Source organism: Mustela lutreola, chromosome 15 (genome assembly GCF_030435805.1).
Source record: "Mustela lutreola isolate mMusLut2 chromosome 15, mMusLut2.pri, whole genome shotgun sequence".
NCBI classification, from domain to species: Eukaryota; Metazoa; Chordata; class Mammalia; order Carnivora; family Mustelidae; genus Mustela; species Mustela lutreola.
Window position 1 is genome coordinate 52,922,622 of NC_081304.1, and position 24,850 is coordinate 52,947,471.

The following is a 24,850-nucleotide window of genomic DNA, read 5'->3' on the forward strand; positions in this document are numbered from 1 at the left end:
TTACTGCTAGAGGGGTGTGTCTTCTCTGAAGATAACTTCTATATTCTACCCTAAGCACCATATGAGAGTTTACAAATTCCCCCCCACAATAGTTTTTCAACTTCAAAAATATAAAGCTTGACTTCTACCAAGTTCATATTCCATGCAGAAAAGCAATTAATGCATACGAGTAAATTTGCATACACAGAATAATACCTAAATTTACTTACTCTTAACACGCTGAAATATTTCCTACCAATTTTTTCCTCTACAGAAGACACATGCATAAGAATCAATGCATTTTTAAATATGGAATTTAAAAAATCTGAGTGGTAATATGTAGTGTCCCTTTATATTAATAATTTTGTAATTGTGGGGTCGATTATTTTTATCCATAAGTTATTAGGAAGAATACTTTACAAATTTCTATTTCTATGATTCAATACTTGGAACACTCATTTTTAGCTTCATTTTATTCTGGTGAGAAAAGGAGATAGGAGGAAAGTCTATGTTTTTTTTTTTTGTTTTTTGTTTTGTTTTGTTTTGTTTTGTTTTTTTGCATTTGAGATGTCTTTGTGACCTAAAATGCTAAATTTAAAAAAAAAAAAAAAACCCACAACTATATTCTAACAAAAGCTGGATATTAAGTTTTAGTTGTGAAAGTCATCAGTGGTATCTTATTTATTTATTTATTTATTTAAATAATCTCTACACTCAAACTCACAACCCAGAGATTAGGAGCAGCATGCTTTCTCTTCTGACTGACCCAGCCAGGGGCTATTTCATGGTACCTTATTGAGTAAATATTATTTCTGCTTATGCACTTAATTTCTGCTTGTTTGATCTGTTGTGAAGAGAGAACTATGTTAACATATTTTTAGAGGTGTTGTTAACCCATTTTTTAAAGAGGTGTTATTAAATTTGACTTGCTGTTAAATTACTCTCATAAATGTTCATACCATTCATCCAAAGAAGTGAACTTTTGCTCCCTCCGATGTTTCTGTCTGATGTTTAGGCTTGTCCCCCTTCTCCTTTTGTTTGAACGTGGCCAGGGCATTTTTGTCCAGTAGCTTACTTTGTAAATTCTGTCTACCTCTCTTTTGTGCGGTCTTTTACAGACAGTAACTGTCTAGATTTGCGGAAAACACCTTGGGAGTCTGACTTTTTAAGAGGGGTACAACATCCCCATTTGTCAGCATAAAGTACATTTCATGTACAGACATATAGTTTTGAACGTTTTCAATATTGTTTTTTGCTCTTGCATTTGCTACTCCTGTTTGCTCTATGGACCACGTTTTCTTTGCTTTTACTTTCTTTGATGTTTATCTTTTAATATTTCAAAAGCCTTCTTTTCCTTGACATGAACTGACTCTGAGAGTCAAGAAGGAAATAATCTTTTGAGTATAGACTCCCACCCTCCCTTCTCCTTAACATTTCTCAGTCTTTATGAATATTAGCTGATGTTTTAAGCTCAGACTTTTTTTTTTCATGAAATCATGAATTTTACATTAAGCTTAAAGGAACAGATGTTTTGATTTTGGATTCATTTTTACAACAAGACTTACATTCATCCTTGGAGAGAACTTGGTAAATATGAGCCACGTTTCCCCAGTTTTCGTGCTGAACCCCATCACATGTGTTGAGACGAGTCTACCATTGTTGAGATTGTGATTTTTTAGTATCCTCCAGTTAGCTGGATATAATCTTCAAAGAACTGTTGTCTATTGATCTTTTTCAAGCTCTTATTTAATTAAAATTTTTTTTATTGCCTCCGTTTATAAAAGACAACTTGTATCTCCATAGTTTTTGCTCAAAACTGTACAGAGGTTTCTCCATAATTTATTTTATTAATTAATAAATTTTAATTTCATGATTTAAATGATAATTTATGTAATAATTTAATGATTGTTATTAAATAAATAAATTATGACATTAACACTGCAGATGGGAACTGAGGGTCCAGCATGTTTTGTCTTTTTTTTTTTTCCTTTCAGATATAACCTTTTCTTTTGCTGGAGTGCTTTCAAAGGGCATTGACTCTTTTAACTTAAATAGTTATTCTATAATTTGAGCACCTGGGTGGCTCAGTTGGTTGAGCAGTCAACTCTCGATCTCAATTCAGGTCTCAGTCTCTGAGTTGTGAGTTCAAGACCCATGTTGGGCTCCACGCTGAGTGTGGGGCTTATTTTAAAAGCAAACAAACAAACATTGCTCTAGAATTTAATGAACATAGTTATACTGGTTCAGTTAGGCCTGCATGGGCACTTGGCAATGTGTATACAGATTTCTTTTTTAACTTAGAGCACTGAAGATCGATTTGTATTTTTCTTTTGATAATTCCTCAGGTGTCATGGATTCTGGCCTTTTCTCCTTGTGGTCTTTACTCGTGCTCTTCCATACCTGTCATTTCTTCTCTCATCACTTCCTTTTGGACCTTTCCCTCTTCCTCCTCTGCATGGATTTAATTTCTTTTGCAGCATCAATTATGTCTCCTTCCTTCTTGTTTCTTTTAATCCCCAACGTATAATTTCCAGCAGGTTTTCATCTAGCGCCTCTCTATTCTGCGATCTGACATCTCTTCCCTTCATGTCCGTCTTGATGACTGAGCCTCATGAAGGAATAGAACCTGCAGCCGCTCCACACCGGGCTCAGTCCAGCTGGGTCCTCCTCCCGTCATTCTCTCAATTAGGCTCTTCCTCTCGGAACACACTGCAGAGGATCCACCATCCCTTCCACTTTATGCCCCGTGCTTGCAGAGATTCAACCCTCAAGTAGGCTTCAGGAAGACAGGAGGAGAAACGGAGAGAAGGGGACAACTGTAATCTTGAAGGACCTTATCCACACAGCCATCCAGGCTTGTAGTTTGCAGTGATTTGGGTCTGCTGATGGCCTCTCTCTCCCTACTTCTGGGAGCCTTTGCTGGGTCCCCTTCTCACACTAAGCCTTTTCTCATCTCGTCTTCACCTGACTTACAATTCAAGGATACCTCCCAGACTCAAGCATGAGATTGCTTGCTAATCCCAGGAAAGACTGCATTTTACCCCCTGGACCATCCCAGTGGGCTCCTGGGAATCCCTGAGACTGTCCAGAGATGGATGCTAAAATGGCATTTTAGACAAGGAGAGCAGTCACTGTCCTTTACAGGAAAGGAAAAAAATATCAAAATTGCTGAAAAAAACTACAAAGGTTGTAGGAGATTTCCCACCTGAGGTAAGATGTACGACCAAATTACTTGAAAGGCAAAGATGAAGTTGGTCCTCAGAAATAAGCAGAACCAGGGACTTCAACATCACTGTAGCTCTTTCTTCATTGTCTTTGCGAGACATTTTGTTGTTTCTCGCTCCTCTTTTTCTCTCCCTTTCAACTTTTAGCTGATTCCTCTAGTCGACACCTCTATTATCACTAAACATTATATTTTTACCATTATATTTCTTAATATCATAATTGTTGACATTATCTAGCAACTTTTTTGAGGACTGAAATTACACCTTCAATTCTCTTATGCATTTACATACATATTTTGCCTTTTTCTGCCCCAGACACTGTTCAATCAGAGTGTTTGGTTAATTCATTATTTTGAATTTATATAATTACAACAATGTATTATTTATTGCAGAGTCACATAGTGTACTATGAATATATCTCTTTTCTTAGACAATGACTTTTTTTCCCCCGTGAGTTCACAGGGGGAAATTTGCTTTATTTTTTCATTGCTCATAAACAAGGGAAGCGGCAGGCAGAGGGAGAAGCAGACTCCTTGCTGAGCAGGGAGCTTGATGCGGGACTCGATCCCAAGAACCTGGGATCATGACCTGAGCAGACGCTTAACCAACTGAGCCTCTCAGACATCCCAGATCACTGTATAAATTTAAGGTGTATAATATGCTGGTTTGATTTACATTTATTGTGAAATAATTATCACAATAGTGTGCATACATACACACACACACACACACATTTCCTAAGCTCTCCATCAGAATTATTAAAAACACTCTGAATCTTATTTTTCCACGTGGCCAAGGATGGGTGATACTTGAGCAAACTCAGAAATCCTAGAAATGATATAATACTGAAAGAAAACCCTTTCCTCATTCCTCTGAACTGGAACTAATTTACTTTTTGAGAAATCTCATTGATCATATATGTATCTCTCACATCACTGACACCTTTCTTCCTTACCACAGTTATGTGTCCATGCATCTTATCTTTCTTCCTGGACTTTTTGCTCCCTTAGGGTCTAATTCCTGTCCTTAATACTCAGTGCAGGGCCCTGATGAGAGACTCCTTGATAGGTACAAATAAGGGAATGAATAAGTAATAGCTAAGCCCCTCTGTAGTAGTTTTACATTTCTTCTACGTCCTTACTGAGTGAGCACTGTGGCTCTCATGTATTGTGTTGAAAGATTTAGGAGAGTGTCATATAAAGGAAAAGCAGGGGTCTTAAGTCACTTCTCCCACAAGTGGCAGCTAGGATTCAAAGCCAGGTCTGGTAAAATCCTATACCCTTATCCCCCACCCAAAACCACATCCCAGGCTCAGTTCAACGTCACAAAACAGGTGGTTGGTTTCCCCTTAATCACCTAGTCATTCCTGGGGGGCACTAAAATGTTTTCCAGCTCTGTCATGGAAACACCAACCTTCTTTTCTTCTAGTCAGTCCTACAGTCCATAACTTTAAAAAATGTTCTTTAATGCCCATAAACTTCATTTTTAATAGGTATTTTCCTTCCCTCTGAAAAGCTTCTAAATTCAGTATTTTCCAGTCTCAACCCAGGGTGCTCTGTGTTCACTTCGATTACCAAGTTTCTAAGACAACCTTCAGGATTTGTAAAGGCTTGAAAGGATTTCTCTTGAATGAGGTATGGCCTGGTTTAAGCTTGTTTTCCATTTGGAAATCCCTGAAGACAAACACCTGCATTCTAGGTCACCCTAAGCAGCAGGCGTCCCAGAATAAAAGAAACCTCAGCTTTTGGTGGCTCGCTGTCAAGTCCACCAGTAGAGGGCGCCTAACCATCAGCAATAATCTCAGAAACTTGCCTAATGGGCTCAGGCATTTTATTATACCTCTTACACAGAGCTGCCAATTATTTCACAATTGTCTTGTGCTATGGAAATAAGAATGTCTCCCTGCAAGGCTTAGAGGGTTTGGTGGGGATCTGAGGGGCCCTATTAGAGAGGAAAACAAGGCTTTCCCGGCACACTGAGGATCGGAATGAATTCTATGCAGGATGTTGTTAAACCTGGCATGGTTTCTACCTGGTTCCACTCTAATGATCCAGCCACTGGCATGTGGCTTTCTCCTTTATTTGTAAGGCCTTGGACGTGAGGACATCAAACGTTTTTAATTTTCTTTAACATGTCTACCTGAGCTTGTGCCAAATGTCACAGAATCATACAACCCTTATACTGTGAGCAGGGACCCTGGGGATCATTTAGCACACATGGGTCAGTATACTGATTAGAAGATCAATACCTGAAGAGGCAAAGACTTGGCCAAGGTCTACTAATTAGTCAAGAGAAGAACGGGTATCAAAATCCAGCTGCTGACCACACCCACAAACTCCCCCAGTGTAGTGCTTCTGATCAGCAAATCACCTGTGACCAGTGCCTTAATGAAACCAGAACATCAAGTAGGTAGGAGCCTCTGGGACACCAAGATTAACTTATGAGGTTTTCTCAGAAGGTGGGGTAGGGCTCAAGGGCATATACTTGGATTCAATTTAGAACTGGGATCCAGACTGGCTCTAGGGTAGGTGTGTCTTTCTCATGTATGCCTTTGTTCTCCTTCTGGGTTATCATTTCTCACATTTCTCTAACCCAGGCCACCTCTAGGAGAGGAGATTTTAAACCAGAAAGTCACACCTCTTCCCAAGGTTCACCAATCGTATATGATCTGCTGACACTTTCTTCCTTGCCTTTTTAGCCCTTGGGTAGGACCATAAGGCCTTCACATGGGTTATTCCCTTTGCCTGCAATTCATATCCCTCTGATCTTCACAGGGTGAGGACTTTCTCCTCCAAATATCACTCTGCCTCCAGGAAGTCATCCTGGACCATGTGGATCTAAGTGGTCACCCCATCACTCTCTATCCCATCATTTGTGTCAATTATTTGTATTACCCTTAACCCCTTTGCAGTGTTATCAGTTTCAGATTTATTTTTTTGTCTCCTTGCCCACTCTTCTTACTAGAATATATGTTCCATGAACACAGAGACCTTGTCTGACTCACTCACATTTTTACCCCCGATCCTTTGGGCAGTCTCTGACCTGTGACAGGCACTCCAGAGAAACTACAGGCAGTCAGAGTTGTAGGCAGGTACCTCTCCTTCAGCCTGTAAGAGAGCATCCTCTTTCTGTTCAAAGAGGATTAAATATCTTCATGGTTTTGGGAGGTTTAACAAACTTTAGGTTATAGTTGGTGCCAACCCAAAGGTCTGGATAGCCATGAACTGGGCAAGCCTCATCTTCCATGCCAGGACCTCCTCTACACCAGGGACAGTGAGCACCAATCACTTGCCTTGGCTGACCCTCCCTCATGACTTAATGATTTCCTCACAAAGGTTGATTCTGTCACAAAGCTCTTTATGGGGCAAATTTGTAACAAGGGCATCACAGGTTATGGGTGATGTGTTGAGGGTATTGAACTCCAGAGATGCTGGAATCTGGAAACTGGCTCTAAGGGGAAGAGCAAAGGCAATGTAATTGATTAGTCTCATGGGACTGTGGAAGGTCTTGGGACCCCAAGTTGTGTAATGAGGTCTGCCCACTCATTAAAGCCAGTGCAATCAGGATCTAAATGAGCTCCTTTGGGAGGGCAAGCTTAATAAATCCCCTTCATCTCTCTTAAAACTTAATGTTGTATCATTTGGAAGAGTGAGCAATCTCTCTGCTTTATATGTGGTACTTGTGGTCTAATGGGTGTGGCTCATTTAGATACCAGGGAGCAGTTCAGGAGAGAAAACAGGAAGAAATTCTATTGCACATACCCATCCAGCTATCAAGATCACTGCCCTTGAAGATTGGAGCTGGAGGCTCTGGGTAAAGGGAGGGAACAGAAATGGATATGCCAAGATCACCAATAACCTATTCTGTGCTATGGACCATCCTTGATGCTCTGGTTTTACCTAATTCTACCAACAGTCCTATGAAGTGTTGCTTTGCCATTTTGCAGGTAAGGACACTAAGCCTCAGAGAAGTTTGGGATATGATCCAATGCTACCCTAATAGTACAGTCACAATTCAAATTTGGAGTTCATGCACTCTAATATTGTCTCTTCTTCTGCCATGCAGCCCTGCTATGGGCCACAAGATTGTCCCTTTCTACAAGCACTGCCTCTTTAGGGACTTCTGTGAAGCCAAAGAATCTGAAGGGGTTACTAGTGCTCTATCACTTATTCTGCCAAATAAAAATATATGAGTTATCCAGATTCAAGTCTGCATGCTGGTTAAATTGCTTGCAATACAGATTTCATGGTGAGAGGAGAGACTTCATGTCTTAATTTTCCAACTTATGAGTTCAAGTTTACTACTTCTTTCATTTGTTTATCTATTTAGTGAATATTATGAGTTTAGACTGGGCATTAAGCCTAATGCTGTCCACCGGTAATAGAATAGTAGAGAAACTCACTACTGTTTTGTGCTTTTAGGGAAATTACAGTTTAGAAGTCTTGTTGGAGAATAAGATATAAAGAAAAACATTTCAGAACTTCCACTGTCTAATTTTTTTTGACTAGTTAGAGCACTCTCTCCTCCTTAGCCGAAGTAACTAAAAAAATGGCTTCTGCTATCATACCAGCCCTGGCCCTTTTGTTCTTTGACTTGTTGCTGGTATCAATCACCAGACACAGATTCAGAATAAAATATTCCATGGTGGAGCAGCCTTGGACAGAGATGTGGATGGATAACTTACCACAGTCCTATAGTCTATCCTTTACCAAAGACTCTGATGGCCAGGACTCCACTGGCTCTATTCTTCATAAGGCCAAAGAGCTATGAGAGATTAATGTGATCATTTACTTCAGCTTCCCACTTTAAGTTCATGAACAGATGGTCAACTGGTCTGTTCTTGAGTATTTCCAGGGATGAGGAGTTTAGTACTTCATAAAGCAGTCTCTTCCATTGTTAGATAATGCTTATTGCTCCCTTATATGGAGTAGAAGTCTGCCTCATGGACTCTCCCTTGGCAGAGTTTATCATCCCCAGCACTTTGTGCAAGGTTCTAGAGAGTTCTTATTACTGACTTGCTTTGAGTGATCTCCTTGATATCTGGGAAAACACTTGAAAACTATGAAGAACCTATCCTACTTACATGAGTTAAAAGGGAGAGCTACTATTTCTGAAATAAAGAACCCAAGTAATGGCATGGAAAATGTGATACCGACACAAATGGACATTTCATTGACATAAAAAATTGAATCTGCAGTTGAAGAAATCACTTCAAGGAAAAAATTGGCAATGCAATCAACACTAGATATATTGCGCAAGAAGGAAAAAACCATCTAAGAGAAAACATGTCTAGGAAAAAATAGGCCATCTGTAAAGCAGATTGTTATTATATTAACCTCAGATTTCTCCACAAACATTTAACACTGTAAGAAAATCTTATAAATCTAAGAGAAGACAGTATGATCCAACAATATTATACCCAGCTAGGTCATTCAAGAATAAAGGTGGTAAGCCGTTTTTCTCCAACATGAAAAAATTTAGAAAGTAAGGTACTCGTGACTCCTTGAAAACAAAAGGACACTAATCCTTGGTGAAACTCAGCAACCAATGATGACTGGAGAAGCTGAAAGTTGCCTACATCTCTGGGGAATTTCCATACTTGGGATATGGTTGCTATTGCCTGGAAACAAGACCTTGCCAAGTTTTATGAAAATTGAGGGGCATAGCAGAACATACACTGGATTCTGGTTCCACAACCAAGTTCCTGTGCTCAAGACTGAGTTTCTTAACCTCTGGGCATTAGTTTCTGCATCCAAAAATGAGATTCGTCCAGCTACATACTTTCCAAATACATCGAAGGAAATGACCTTCAGCATCTCCAAACAATGGTACCATTTTTCTCTCATCAGATTCTGCTTCTGCTTACCACCCTGGATTGGTGTTCCTTTTTCCTTCACTGTTCACACTTCATGTCAGGGATATTTGGGACATTCCACAGTTGGTCATCCTTCTGGTCAGTTTACTGCTTAGTCAAGGCTTTTGTTAAAAGCTCAGGCTTATTCAGTTGATGTCTCATTTTGCTTGCAGTGATATCATTCATCATGGCCTTGGCCAGGCAGCCATGCTGGGACTTGGCTGAGCCCCAGCAGCTGTATTGTTAGCAGAAGGTTACCCTGCAAACTGTAATACTGCTTTTCTTCCTGGGTTTTCAGCAAAGAGAGATTGTTCGGAGCAAGGGTTTTTTCATTCCACAGTCCTTTGCCTTCACCTTTCCTCTGAAGGGGACACATGCCAGATCTGTCACTCCCTGGCTCTCCGATCATGTTGACAGAAGAGATGTCACCACAACCTCTACAGCAACATGCTTGCAAGATACAGAGATAAAAATGATGACAGGAAAGGTGTGAGAAGGGGTGACTGGCATAGTTCCCTGTTCTGTGGTCTCCTCTAGCATCCGATGATTCTTTAAGTCAGAACACTTAACCCTGCTGCCCTCCTGTTTGTTTGTACCTCTCAGGAGGTGAAGTTCTGCATATTAGTTGTATTTGCACCACTGACTCCACATTTGGGACACATAGAGCACAATTAATGTTTGTCTAACAACTAAACCAATTGATGGCAAGGCAAGGGAATTGCAGGGGAGGAGTTGAAGGTAAGCATCACAGGTGATAACAGGATTTATTGATTCATGGATACCAGTAAGCCGTTTGTTTGACAAGCATACTGGACAGAGGTGGCTCTAATGGACATCCCCAACATCGCATTCTAGCTCCCTGTCTTATACCACCACACTCTCCCACCCTACCTCAATCCCCACCTGCCAAAGGAAAAATGGTCCACTGCACAATTTACTTATGGACTGAAAGTGATCTGTCTATGAAAGTGATCTGCATTCTGATTTAGCCACACGGACACCCTAAAAGCATCCCTCAGGGCAACTGTGCATGTTGCCCTAGAAACAGCAGCCTAGTGACATGTTTCCCCTTTTATATTGCTCATTTGGGGGCCAATGTCTCAGTTTTAAACCTCCATTCTCTCACTTATTGAGCACCTTCTCTATGCCCTGCCTTGTGCTAGGCTCTCTAGATATAATGATAGCTCAGACTCAGATTCTACCCTCTGGGGGCATCCAACCTAGTCTCTGACTCAGGCAACCTTGTAGTACTTGTTGCTATTCATAGCATGGGCCCTTGGGTCAACTTGTTCATCTCCTTCTGGGGATTATCTTTCATTTAGTGATGACATCAAATGAAGCAATATAGATGCAAAAAAGTATAGGAGTTTACTATTTAAGAGACCATAACCAAAGCCCACAGGAAATATAACAGGTCAATAACAGCCTATCATATATCTGACCAAGCAGAACCAATTTATCCCCTTCTATACCCAGAACTCAAATTCTCATAATCTCCTTTTTAGTATACAAAATTCTCCTTAATCCCCTGAAAATCTCTCCCCAGAGTGAAACAAACTGGATTGTTATTGCTTCTATTACCCATTAGCACATTTTCATGTGGCTCTCTGGTCATCACCATGAGGGAGCCATGTTGAGAGGGTAGCCCACAGTGCATGCATAGTGGGCACTTGGCAGAACCTTCCAGATCAAGTGTTTGCCCTTCAAACCTGGTCTTGGGCATTCTCACTCTTAAGGTTACAGGAAGAAAAACGTGTTTTAGCTTCCTCCTCTTTATTTTACCTTCTCCAAGAAGTCTCATTAGGAAGCTCTACTCTTCCTCTTAGTTGTACCAATAATTCATTTTACTCCCATTTCCCAAACCTTAATTTTTCCCTTCTTCCATATAACAGATTCTCCTTCTGCACACTACCATCCATCCAACAGAGGGATCTAATTCCACATGTATAAGTCAAAATTGTCTTCACCCTCAACACAGGAACTTTCCCCCAATTCTGCCTTTCCACCAAAGATGCCACTACTGTCTAGTTTCCTATGACAGAATAATGAGTTATCTTGACTTTCCCTTTTTCTTTATCTCCCAGTCAGCCATCTTGTCCTTCTTATGTTTTTTTTTCTTGAAATTTCATTAGGTTTATCCCCTCTCCGATGCAACTTTAATCCCTCCAGTCCGTAAATGCAAGTACACATGCATTGTGCCACCACCAACACCATCACAACCACATTGTACATGAATTATGGCCATAAATGTTTAGATGATCTTCATGTTTGCACACTCCTCACATGCTAAACCTTTATAGACCCAACCCCCAACTCAACTTCCTGAAACCTTGTTTGCTGGAACTTGTAGTCAATGTCATAATTCTACCTCAGCATCACCTACTCCTCCCTGCCCACCTGATTGCCTACGTCAAGAGCCTCCTCCTCTCAGGGGCTACTTCCTGACACAGCAACCAAGCTAATTTATCCTGCCATTAAGTTCCTATTGATACCATATCTTTATTTGTCTTTTACTTGTTTTCATGCATTAGCCGTGTCCACCCTTTCCTCTGACACTCGAACATTCTGACCGTCTGTAAGACATAATTCAGCACTCAAAGTTCTTCAATACTTCATGTACCTTCGTCTTGTCGCCCTCAAGACAGATCTGGGCAACTTCATATGGCTTTTTAAAAAATGCACAACAGGAGAGCCTATAGGTAAATTTGTTCCTGATTTTAATCTTTGGAGCCACTCTCCAACTCTGGTGTTGGAAATGCCCCTTCTCTTACCTCTCAGTTGCCTAGAGGTTTAATCTTCTCACCAGTGATCTCATTCAACCCCACCCCCTTCCTCTCTAATGGGATTTCCAGCTAGGCGGGGGCAGCCTCTGCTTGTATCCGCCCATCTTTCTCCCTGACCTCCTTGTGACTGAGCAACATAAGAGCAGTATACACTCACAACAACTAATATTTATTTAGCTCTAACTATGTGCTCAGACAGTGTTAAGCACTTTCTCTCATTTAATCCTCACAAAAAAAAAAAAAAAAAGAAAAAGAAAAAAAAAGGGAAAAAAAAAACCCTCTGAGGTAGGTAAATGTTTTCTGGAAGGAAACCATAGAGGGCCTGTGCCACTTCCATGGAAACAAAGGCTGTTTTCAAACACTGTTAAGAAACTGTTTCTATCTTGGGCTTTCAATGACCTGGATTGTCCATGTGTGGAGGGGGAAAAAAAGTGAGAGAGAGAGAGAGAGAGGGACAAAAAAAAAAAAAAAAGAAAGAAAGAAAGAAAGAAAATGCTAGGAGGAGCCCTTCTTTTAATGCATTGGTTAATTAATCAATTAATTTTGGGTTATGCACAGGCACTTGCGTCTCTGCACTTAGAAAAAAGCAGGTCTTTGTGTCTCTGGAGAATGTTCTGATACTGAAAGGTGCAGGCCTTTGCTGCTGAAGTTTTTCCTTTTCTCCCCAAGACCCGTCCTAGGTATTTCAGTGTTGAATAAACAGGCCTTCGAGTTGTGTGCCCGGCTCAGGACACCCCGCTGAGACCATGTCCTTAATAACAACAATGCCACACATTTATTCTAAGCTGACCCCACTGACCCCCAAAAGTTTGTTCCCTCAACTGGGTCTCCTTGGCCCTTTCATTCCCCTGAATTCCCCACACAAAGCCCTTGTCACATCTCCAGTCCTCTTGAAACTAAACTGGGATGGAAAAGAAGCTGGAAATAGCCAAACCTTGATCCTCCACCTAAAAGAAAGTGGGGGGCATTTGCATGTTAAACCAGCAGCGCTCATTTCAGCTTCCTCTCATCCACACGACCCCCCCTTCCCCGTTTTAACACATTCTTTTCTGAAGTCCTGAGAAGTGGGGCCCCGCCATCCCCATCTGAAGGCACGGATAGGTCTGCAGATAAGCAGCCCTGCTGTGAAGAAAGCTCTTTTCTCTTCTTTACATTAGCAATTATCAAAAGTTTTAAAAACATTTCTATTCCAAATGGAAGGCTCTGGCCCTCAGAAAGAGGGAAAAAGGATACTTGTGGCTTTCCAGAGTGCCTTTTCTTCACTGCCTCTCCCCCTCCCCCTGCCTCCATGTTGTTTGTTTATCTTTGATCTGAGGAGGCAGTGTTTCAAGGAAGAATGACATCATCACGGGCTGTGGAAAAAAATATATATATATATTTTTTGCATTTCCTCACTTTTAAATTATCAAATTCTTCTCTGTCACTCACCCATTGGGGATGGACATTGCCTAAGACTTTGGGATGAACTGACTGACTTCCAAAAAGAGTCTGAGCCAGCCTCTTATTTTTCTTTCTGTTACTAGTTTTATCTCTCTAAACCCACTGTAATTGAGAACATTCCCCTGGGTATAAGACAAGTAGATAAAGAACTTGGAGGGTACATTTGTGTTTTTCCACATGTCTCAGTGAGGGGAAAAAAAATTCGCTCAATACACGCTTTTACCTCATTAGCATTCGTACGTGAGTCTTGGTGGATTTGCTTGAATTGCCCATCATACAGGAGGCCCTACACTCCGGTGATGCTAGGAATCATCTTTGAAAATATGCAACAATGGTGAAGTCTTGTGATATCTTGGAGAATCCTTAGAAGATATGAATTATCTAATACAGGGCATTTGTTTATTTAATCAAGGGGAAACTCACATAACACAAATTTCACTATTTTAAAGAGGATAATTCATTGACATACAGTACCTTTGCAATATTGTGCAACCACAACCCCTATCTAGTTCCAAAATCTTCTTATCACCTCCAAACAAAATCCCTACTGCCCCCATCCCTCCCCTTACTCCTGTCCCAAGATCCTAGCAGTCACCACTCTAGTTTATATTTCTGTAGATTTATCTATTCTGGATATTTCATATAAAGGAGTCCACATAATATGTGACCTTTTGTGTCTGGCTTCTTTCATTTAGCATAACGTTTTTGAGATTAATCCATGGTGTAGAATAGGTCAGTATTTCATTTGTTCTTTATGGCCGAATATTCTAGAATTTTGTATCCATTCACTTGTGAGTGGGCATTAGGGTTGTTTCTACCTTTTGGTCATTATTTTCCACCATCATAGGGTTGCTATGAACGTTTCTGTACAAGTATTTGTTTATCTACCTATTTTTAGTTCTTTGTAGTATATACCTAGGAGAGGAATTGCTGGGTCATATGATAATTCCATGTTCTATGTTTTGAGGAACTGCCAAACTGTTTTCCATAGTGGTTGAGCCATTTCACCATCCCACCAGAACTGTAGGAAAATTCATATTTTTCTATATCTTCACCAACACCTGTTACTTTTTCATCTTTTTTTCTTGTTATAGGGATTGTAGTGGATGCAATGGTACCCCATGGTGGTTTGGATTTGCATCTCCCCAGTGACAGAATAGCATCTTTTCATGTGTTTGATGCCCATTTGTATCTCCTCTTCAGATAAATGCCTATTCAAGTCATTTACCCAGTTTTTAATTGTTTGTCTGTTTGTTGTTGAGTTGTAAATTCCTTATATAGTCTGGACACTCTTTTCAGAAAGTTGATTTGTAAATATTTCTCTTATTCTGTAGGTTGCCTTTTTACTTTCTTAGTAAAATCCTCTGATGCACAGAAGTTTTTAATTTTGATAAAGTCCAGTGTATCTGTTTTTTCTTCTGTTGCTCTGTCTTGGCATCTTTGTTGAAAGTTCATTGGCTATAAATGTATGGGTGTATTTCTGGGCTCTTCATTTTATTCCTTTGCTCTCTATGTCTATCCTTATTCCATTACCACGTTGGTTTAATTGCTGTATCTTTGTATTAAGTTGAAAATCAGCAAGGGTTGAGTTTTCCAATTTTGTTCTTTTATTTTCAAGATTGCTCAGCTGGTCAGAGCCCTTTGTAATTACATATGAATTTGGGGATTGGCTTTTCCATTCACACAAAGAAAAAACATTGTAATTTTGATAGAGACTGCATTAAATCTTTAGATTGTTTTGCATAACATTGCCATTTTAAGAATATTCACATTTCCAATCTGCGAAAACAAATGTTTTGCTACTTATTTGGGTCTTCTTAAATTTCTTTCAGCATCATTTGTACTTCTCAGTGTATAAGTCTTTGGGTGAATTTATTCATAGAAATTTTGTTCTTTTACATGTTATTGTAAATACGATTGTTTTCTATTTTTTGAACAACATTTCTTTTTCATGTTGCTCATTCTACTGTATTGTAACAAAATTCATTTTTGTGCATGATTTTGTATCCTGAAACTTTGCTAAATTTATTTATTAGGCCCTGGAGTTTTAACTACAGGATTTAGCTGCTGTGTGGTATGTTATTTTAAATTGCGTGTGTGTGCACTCAAATGTGTGTATTCTTTTGGGTTTTCTTATATACAATCATGTTATCTGAGACTAGAGATCATTTTATTTCTTATTTTCTAATTTGGATGACTGTTATTTTGTTCTCTTGCCTAATTGCTCTGGCCAGAACTTCCAGTATATTGTTGATAGCATTGGTGAAATTGGGAAACAATGGATATCCTTCCCCCCTTTCCTGCCTTGTTCCTAATCTTAGGGGAAAGCTTTCAGGTTTTTCAATACTGAATAAGTTCGGCTGTAAGGATTTTTGGGTTTTGTCTGGTTTTTACTTAAATACTTTTAACCATGTTCAAGAAGTTCCCTTTTACTCCTAGTTTTATGAATGTTTTTATCATGTAAGACATTGGATCTTGTTACATACTTTTGCAATGTTAACTGAAACAATCTTTGTTTTATTTATGTGTATATTCTACTGATTGATTTTCTTTAGTTGAAACACCCTTGTATTCCTGCTATAAATATCTCTTGGTCTTGGTACATGGCCCTTTCCATTACAATCTAAAAATTTAAGAATACTGATATTTGTATTTATCTCTATAGTTACCATTATTGGAGTCCATTTGTTCACATGACTTAAACTTACTAGCCTTTATATTTCAGGCCAGAGCTTTTCTCGTAAGTCAAGTCTGCTAGTGAGAAAATCTCTTGGCTTTTGTTTATCTGAGGATATTTTAATTTCTCCTTCATTTTCAGAGAGTAGTTTGGCTGGATATAGAATTCTTGGTTGGCTATTTCTTTCTTTCAGCGCTTTTAATATGCTATCCCACTGCCTCCTGCTAGTGATTTTTGATGTAAAATTAACGTTGATCTTATTGAGAATTCTTTATGAATTATTTATAGCAAATATTATTATTTATAGAATATTTATTTATAGAATTATTATAGAATATTATAGAGTATATAGAATATATTATAGAATATTATAGAATTATTATTTATAAAATTATTTATAGCAAATAATTTCTCTCTTGCTGATTTCAAGGTTCTTTGTCTTTGGCTTCTGACAGTTTAATTATAATGTGTCTTGTTATAGATCTCTCTGAATTTATCCTACCTAGAGTTTTGTCTTGGATATGTTGTTTCCTATATTTCATCAAATGTAGGAAGTTTTTGGCCATTTTGTTTTTTCAAAAATTTTTTTCTTCCCCCTTTCTACCTTTCTACTCCCCCTGAGACCCACATAATGCATGTGTTAGTATGTTTGACAGCATCCTAAAGGTTCCTTAGACTTTGTTTATTTTTCTTTATTCTTTTTCTTTCTGTTCCTCAATATGGATAATTTGAATTTTCCTATTTCCAAGTTTGTTGATTCTTTATTCTGCCTTATCATCATTGTGATGGAGCCTCTCTAATGAGTATTTCATTTTGGTTATTAAATTAATTTTTCGGATTGATTTTCATAAGTCGTATCTCTTTATTATCTTTATCTCTTTGTTGCTCTTGTATTTAGCTCTTTACTGACGCTATTTTCTTTTCATATATTCTTCTGTTTTTTTCCCCAGATCTTTATTTATTATTTCCTTTAGCTATAGGAGTATATTTAACATAGTTGGCTTTGTAGTGTAAGTCCAATGTCTGAGTTTCATCAGGAGCAGTTTCTGTCAGCTTATTACATTCCGGTAAATGGGTCATCTTTTTCTTTTCCTTTATATGCCTTGTAATTTCTTTTGTTGGTTGAAAGTTTCACATTTTGAATATTATAATGTAGTGACTTTGAGTATAACGCAGCTTCTGGTGTACTGGTAATGTTGTGAGCATAGACATGTGTCAGAACCCCTTCTCTGAGTCTCCATCCATTAGGTTTGAGCAAGACTTCTGAGAATCAGAAGGAGAGAGAGGGGCTTTAGCTGCCCCAGCCCTGTCGGACATCTTGAGAACTGAATATGTTAACCTCATGATATAGCTGTAACCCACTTCTGGCACACATGTATTATATAGTACTCTAGTTGAGAAAATTTGCATATGTTTATAGACAGAACATGACATAAGAAATTATGATTAAATTATGAATTAAATTATTTAATTCAATGATTAAACTATTAGTAATAGATTCAGTTTCTTTACAATTTTCTGTTATGTCTTATGCACTATGTTGGTTCTTCTCATGCTCTCAATATGGCTGTCCACAGTTCCAAGGGTCACATGTGGACATGATATGTCAGAGAAAGAAGAGAGTTATGAAGTCCACATTTTCCATGTGCCCTTTTGTCAGTAGGATGTTTTATCTGGATCTCCAAAAGTATTTGGTTCATGTGAGAACTAGGTCACATTTCACCCCTAAACTATACAATGGCCTTGAATTTTATTTTGTGTGATGTTAGTATTTCTATATCTGATTTTTTAAGACTATTTTTTTTTCCAGAGCAGTTTTAGAATCACAGCAAAAGTGAGTGGAATGTATAGAGATTTCCCATATATTCTTTGCCTCCCCACATACATAGCTTCTCCCATAATCAATATCCCACACTAGAGTGGCACCTATGTTAAAATTGATAAACCCACACTGATGCATCATTATCTCCCAAAGCCTGTAATTTACATTAGGGTTCACTCTTGGTGGTGTACATTCTATAGTTTTGGACAAATGTATTCACAATTACGTATCATATAGAATATTTTCACTGCCTCAAAAATCTTCTGTGCTCCATCTAGTTATCCCTCCCTTTCCCCAACCCTTGGCAAGCATTTATTTTTCTACTATCTCCACAGCTTTTTTTCCCTCCAAATGTCATATCATTGGAATCATTCAGGAAATATCCTTTTCAGACTGGATCCTTACACTTAGTAATCAACATTCTCCGATGTCTCATATAATTTCTTTTTGGTTAACATTTTCCTGGCATCATGGTGCCTGTATTTTCAACAAAAGTAATTTTGTTTTAGCTGAATTATACACAACATGTTCTTTCTAAAAGAAAAAAAAATATGAAACTCTTTCACTAAAGAATTTAGCTGAAATATCCAGAAAAGGCAAATATACAGAGACAGGAAGTAGATTCATGGTTGCGTGGGGCTGGGCTCGAAATGAAGAATGCATGTAAATGGGCATAAGAGGTCTTATGGAAGAGATGGAAATATTCTAAATTTGCAGAACTGTGTAAATTTTCTAAACATCTTTGACTTGTATGTCTTACAAATCATACTTCAATAAAGGTGATTTTGTTTAAAAAAGCTAAACACGTTCTCATTTGTAATAACAGATTTTTAAGGTCCCCTTCCATCCTGTTTTGGTTTTGGATTTGTCTGTTTATCTTGGAAATAGTTTTCTCTATCTTTGCTATATAGACCAACTTTTCTTGGTCTTTTTTCTTTTAGTGACCTTAAAATTTTTCATCATGATTTCGTGCTATTGGTATTAGTAACAACATCTATTTTCCTCCACATCATAACATAAGAGTAACAGTAACTACTTACTTTTGTAAAAGATGACATGTAAAGTACTTTGTTCAACAGTCCTCAGTTATTATTCCTACCACTTCTGAATTTCAATGAATAATTCTGGAATTTTCAGATCAAGAATATGTTTCAATAATAAAAGCAATATCACATAACTCCAAGATGTGTGCTATTTTATAATCTTATTAAGACCTCTTTTATTTTTATTTTTCTTTAATTTCACTTATTTATTTGACACACACAGAGAGAGAGAGAATAAGCAGGGGGAATGGCAAGCAGAGGGAGAGAGAGAAGCAGGATCCTGCTGAGCAAAGAGCCCAATGTGGGGCTCAATCCCAGAATCCTGGGATCATGACCTGGGCTAAACACAGCGGCTTAACCAACCAAGCCACCCAGGCACCCCAAATCCCCTTTTAAAGGTTTAATTATTTCACTGACCTTCTTGCTCATCATCATTTCTTGAATGCCATGTTTTATCTGTTGAGTTCTTTGTTTTAATATGTTTCTCTATAGTATTAATTACTTTGAGTATTTATTTTTTTTGAAAGATTTTTTTTTTTAATCTTAGAAAGAGGGAGTGGGGAAGAGGGGGCAGGTAAGGAGAAAATCCTCAAGCAGACTCCCCACTTAGGGTAGAGGGTCACAACTCTGAGATATGATCTGAGCCAAAACCAAGAGCCACACACTTAACTGACTGTGCCACCCAGATGTCCTGGGCACTTTGAGTATTTAAAACAGCAAGTATTTATTGTGCATTTAATATGAAAAACATATCATGGTAAGCTCTGGCAATATGGTATTGGAGAGAATTCACTTCCATACCCATGACCATTATTGCATATTAGAGGTATGGATGACATACACACTGAACCTTAGAATTCTTATGTGACAAATAAAATTTTGAGGAAAAACAAAAGCTATGTGTTGTATATTTTGTGTTATATCTCTTAGACTGTGTTTCTGTCAATTAAAAGTATAGCTTCTTTGTAAAGTTCTCAGTCATGCTTTCTTCTCAAAACTCTGGACATTATTCCATTTAGTATGGCTTTTATGTCAAAGTTGTTTTTTCTCCAGGAAATCTGTTTTAGTTTGGTTTTTATTGTTGCTGTTCTTTTCTTCCTTTTTTATTTTCAAAATGAAGGAAAAATTGAATGGAAATATGACTATATTTGGATCTGTTACTTCTACCTGGAAATTAGTGAGCCCTCTGACCTTAAATCAAATTTCTTTAATTTGTGCTTTGATTACTTTGCCTGTTCCATTTTCTATTCTGGTAAGTATATATATATATATATTGTAAAATATATAAATAGTATCTGGGATCTGTTTTATCATCATAGCGAAGCTATGCTGCAGTTATAAAAACTTCACAATCTCAATGGCTTAAATTTTATTTATTGCTTAGGCAAAGTTTGGTATGTTCAGGAGATTCTCAGGGTAGTTCTCTTTACAGCAAAGAGTCAAGCTACCCCAGACTGTTTCCATTTTGTGCTTCTGCCATCCCAACATGATAACTTCCAGTGTGGCTGTAGAGGGTAAGGTGAGAATTCAGAAAACTTGCCCTGATCTTCACTACTTGACCATGTCATTTTTATCCATTGGCCAGAACTAGTCCTTAGTCTCAACATGGGAAGCACATAGGATATTTGATGAACACCATGTGAGGTCATTCTGAGATCAGGATGACTTGGTTTAGTTACAGAGATGTAACATCCCTTTGATGAATTAGAGTTTTTCTCCAGGGAAATTACAAGCTATCTCAGATTTGTCCCCATTTCCGTGGCTTCTTATGTTTCATGACATTCTCTCTCTCTCTCTCTCTCTGATGAAATTTGAAGGCAAAAAATCCATGCTTTCCCAACATCAGAAGTTGAGATGGATTCTGTCATGGATCATGTGGGCCTCTTTTGAATTTTTCAGGTCTGAATGAGGGGGAAAAGTGCAGCAGATATGTTTATTATAGTGGTCTTCAGCTGGCTCAGAGATCCAGCAGCTTTCAAGGAGTGGAGAAATATATGGTCCAAACAGGACAGTGCCAGTGTTCATGCTCATTGTGAAATGGAGATTTCATTCTCTCCTGACAATTTACAGAAGAAATGCAAATGATCAATAAATATATCCAAAACCCTTTCATCTCACTATCATCAAGGTGACCCCTTCCTTGTAACTGAATGCTTTGTACAGCTGGGCTGTCTAAACTCAGAATCAGAAGGACATTCACTCAGCAGGATGTAAAGATTCAAGTGCAGGTCCCCACCCTAGGTAACCACTCACCACTCACTGTCTACCTTCCCCATGGGCCTTACCACTAGCCCCTGCTCTTGCCCTAGAAAATGTTTTGGGGGACTTGTCCAGTCTTTTTTCCCCTAACGTTCCATAACATTTTCTTCATGTGTGGTGAATTGCCACTTTGCCAGATCTTTCCTTGGTTTGGTCTTACCAGTAAGAGATCTATCTATACCAATATCTATGTCCATGTCGGTATGTGTATTGATATCAGTCTATAACTGAAAGTCCTTTAAATTTCTGTATATAATAGAACTCTTTCATAGTTCCCAATTCTGATGGAAATCATCTGCCAATGATACTTCTTTGTTTAGTTACTGTTTTTAATACATATTTTTCTGGTTTAAGATTAAGATAGTTGTTGCAAACAATTCAAACATTTTCTGAATGTTTAACCCTAGAAAATGACGGTGAGGATAAAAGAGCTGGGTGGTGAAAAAAAAATCTACATATTTTCTTTTATGACATTACAGTGCTGACATTTTATAAAAACTTCATAGATTGCTTGTAAAACTGAAAATAAATATGCATAGAAGACATTTTTAATGGAAGTCTTAAATCCTAGTGTGACTGCTGTAGTTTTATGTCTTAGTAAGTTAAGACAAATACACTAAGACATATACACTTACATACTTACTAACTGACTTATTAATTCATATACATATATTTCCACATTTATTAACATATATTTATTATAGTTACATATTTTTATTATTTTACAAAAAGGGGAATATTAATCTATAACTTCCTTTATCCACTTAACATATCTTCGATATCCTCCCATGTCCCTACATTTAGACCTTTCACTATGATTTTTGGAGCAACATATTATTCCTTTTCCTCATTTCAACAATCATGGAATGAAGTGTGTGCCCAGTTGCCCTTTTCTCCAGAAATCTGTCCTGTTGCTCATTAATTCACAGTAAACTTTCCATGTATTTTAACTATAGATGTTGATTACAGATTTCAAGGGGAGTGGTTTTTATCATATGTGACAGTTCTGTTCTCCTGAGGAGCATTGAACACTTTTTCTTTTAGTAATTAGTCCTAACAGGCCCTAACATTTCTCCATCACAGAAAATTCTGTCTGGACAGGATGTGCATAAATATAGCCTTCCATGTAGTCCTCTCCTATTACTAAGTAGCAGAAGCTGAAGCAACTTACAGCAGCAATCTGGAAGGGAGAAGGGGAACACTGAAGACATGAGGACAATAGAATTAGAGCAGCCTCCCCAGGAAACCCTTGCTCACATGTTCTCATCCATCCATCTTCAGATCCATAGATGCGAAGGACTTCGATGAGCTTCTGAATCATAGGGCCCCCACCACACTGGGGTTGGCTTCTCCCTGAACCAATCCATGCTACTATTTTATTGCTTACATAATAGAGGTCAGCACTGATATCACATGTAAACATTACAGCAATGGGGACAGTGAAAATAAACATTTGTATTTAATGCCAAAGGTGAAATTCAGTTCACAGCCAATTAGAGGACCCACATACAATAGACATGTTGTTTACTAAGAAAATGCCTTTGGTGAATCTCCTTCTACTTCCCTTTGGCTCTGTGTTTGGCTGAGGTCAGAGTTGGTCTTCTCAAAAATGTGCCACAGATGAAAAACATTTGTCCTTACAAAATAAAGTCAGTGAGAAAGCCTGTGCACTTGTAATAATACATTTAACATAGTCCTCATTGGCACTGAATTCACGGGACTTTCTCATGGGGTCATCCTCCCCTGAACTCCGTGTCCTCCTGTTACCCCCAAATCCTTGGCCTGATGCCCAGTGGGGACCCACCACCCTGGGCCTGTTTTCCTCACCTCATTTATGTGTCTAACTTTTTCATCCTTATCTTCAATGTACATGGAAATACACCTGTGCCTTGTTATGAGCTTTCAAGTAAAACACTGCTAACCTGATCGACTAATCCATACTGGAGAGCAGGATCTCCACAGCTTCTGTTGCCAACCCAAGTCACATAAAGGAGCATTTTTGAGACTGTGAAATAATGGCCTGGATTTTCACACCTTGAAAGTCTGCTTATTTATCCATTTCACACTGCACTCACCATTTGGAGCACAGACTATTTTATTATCCTACAGTGCCTCCACTCAGGTTGTAACTCACATCCATGGGCAGGGGATAGATACCATGCCTATGGACAGCCTTTCTTTGCTCAGTGTAGTCTCTAAGACTGTGTCTTGGTCAAAGCTTACTCTATACTGTCATCCCTAAATTGTCTGTTCTTTTTCCGTCTGCTCCTAGTCCCTCAGGAGTAAAATGAAAAACTTTATAAGTGGACTTAGACTGGGATTTAATTTTAAAATATTTCTCTGAAGCCATTTGGGACTCCATATTGGCTGTTTCTTCCTAGGTTTTCTCACGTTGGATCTCTTAACTCCTTGTAGGTCTTTGGCCCCACTGAGCTCACCACACAGACTAGATCAGTACTTGTCCCAAACTCTTTCCTCTTTGTGTCCTTTTCCTTCCAGGGTCAAATTTTACAAACCTCTCTCCTTCAGTGGGTCCTCCTTTTCCCACTGTGAGGTGTTCCTGTTTGTCCCTTCTCCTCCAACATCCTTATGGCCTCTTTGTCCTGGATCTAACCCAGGGTATCCATTATTATTTAGTATCTTCCTTCTCCATCTACAAGATGACCAAATACAATCAATTTTCCTTCCTTCCTTCCTTCCTTCTTTGCTTCCTTTCTTTCTTCTCTATTTAATTCTAGTGTAGTTAACATACAGTATTATATTAATTTTAAGTGTACAATACAGTGCTTCAATGATTCCATGTATTACTTCATTCTCATTAAGAAAATTGTACTCTTAATCCCCTTCCCATATTTCATCCATCCCCTCCCCCCCGATAGCCATCTATTTGTTCTCTATAGTTAAGAGTCTGGTGTGTTATTCATTTATATAATTATTTATTTATTTATTGTTTCTATCCTTTTTTCCTCCCCTCTGTTCTTTTGTTTTGTTTCTTAAATTCCACATATGAATGAAATCATGTGGTATTTGCCCGTTTTCTGACTGTCTTATTTCACTTAACTTTATACACTCTAGGTCCCTCCATGTTGCAAATGACAAGATTTTGTTCTTTTTACGGCTAAATAATATTCCTGTGTGTGTTTGTGTGTGTGTGTGTGTATACCATCCTCTTCTTCATCCATTAATCTATCAATGGATAGATAGACATTTGGGTTACTTCCATAATTTGCTTATTGTAATGCTGCTGTAAACATAGGGGGCATACATCCTTTCAAATTAGTGTTCACATATTCTTTGGGTAAACACTCAGTAGTGGAATTACTAGATCAATGGTAATTCTATTTTCAATGTTTTGAGGAACCTTCCTACTGTTTTCTACAAGTGGCTGTACCAGTTTACATTCTCAGCAACAGTATCCAAGGGCTCCTTTGTCTCCACATCCTCGCCAACCTATGTTTCTTGTGTTGTTGATTTTAGCCATTCTGACAGGTGTGAGGTGATATCTCATCATAGTTTTGATTTGCATTTCCCTGAGGATGAGTGATGTTGAGAATCTTTTCATGTATCTGTTGGCGATCTGTCTGTCTTTTTATTTTTTTTTTCAGATTTATTTATTTATTTATTTATTTGAGGGAGAGGCAGAGAGAGAAGGAAAGAGAAACCCTAGCAGACACCACACTGAGTGTGGAGCCTTTTGTGGGGTTCAATCTCATAATCTTGAGATGACCACCAGAGCTGAAACCAAGAATCAAACACTTAACCTACTTCA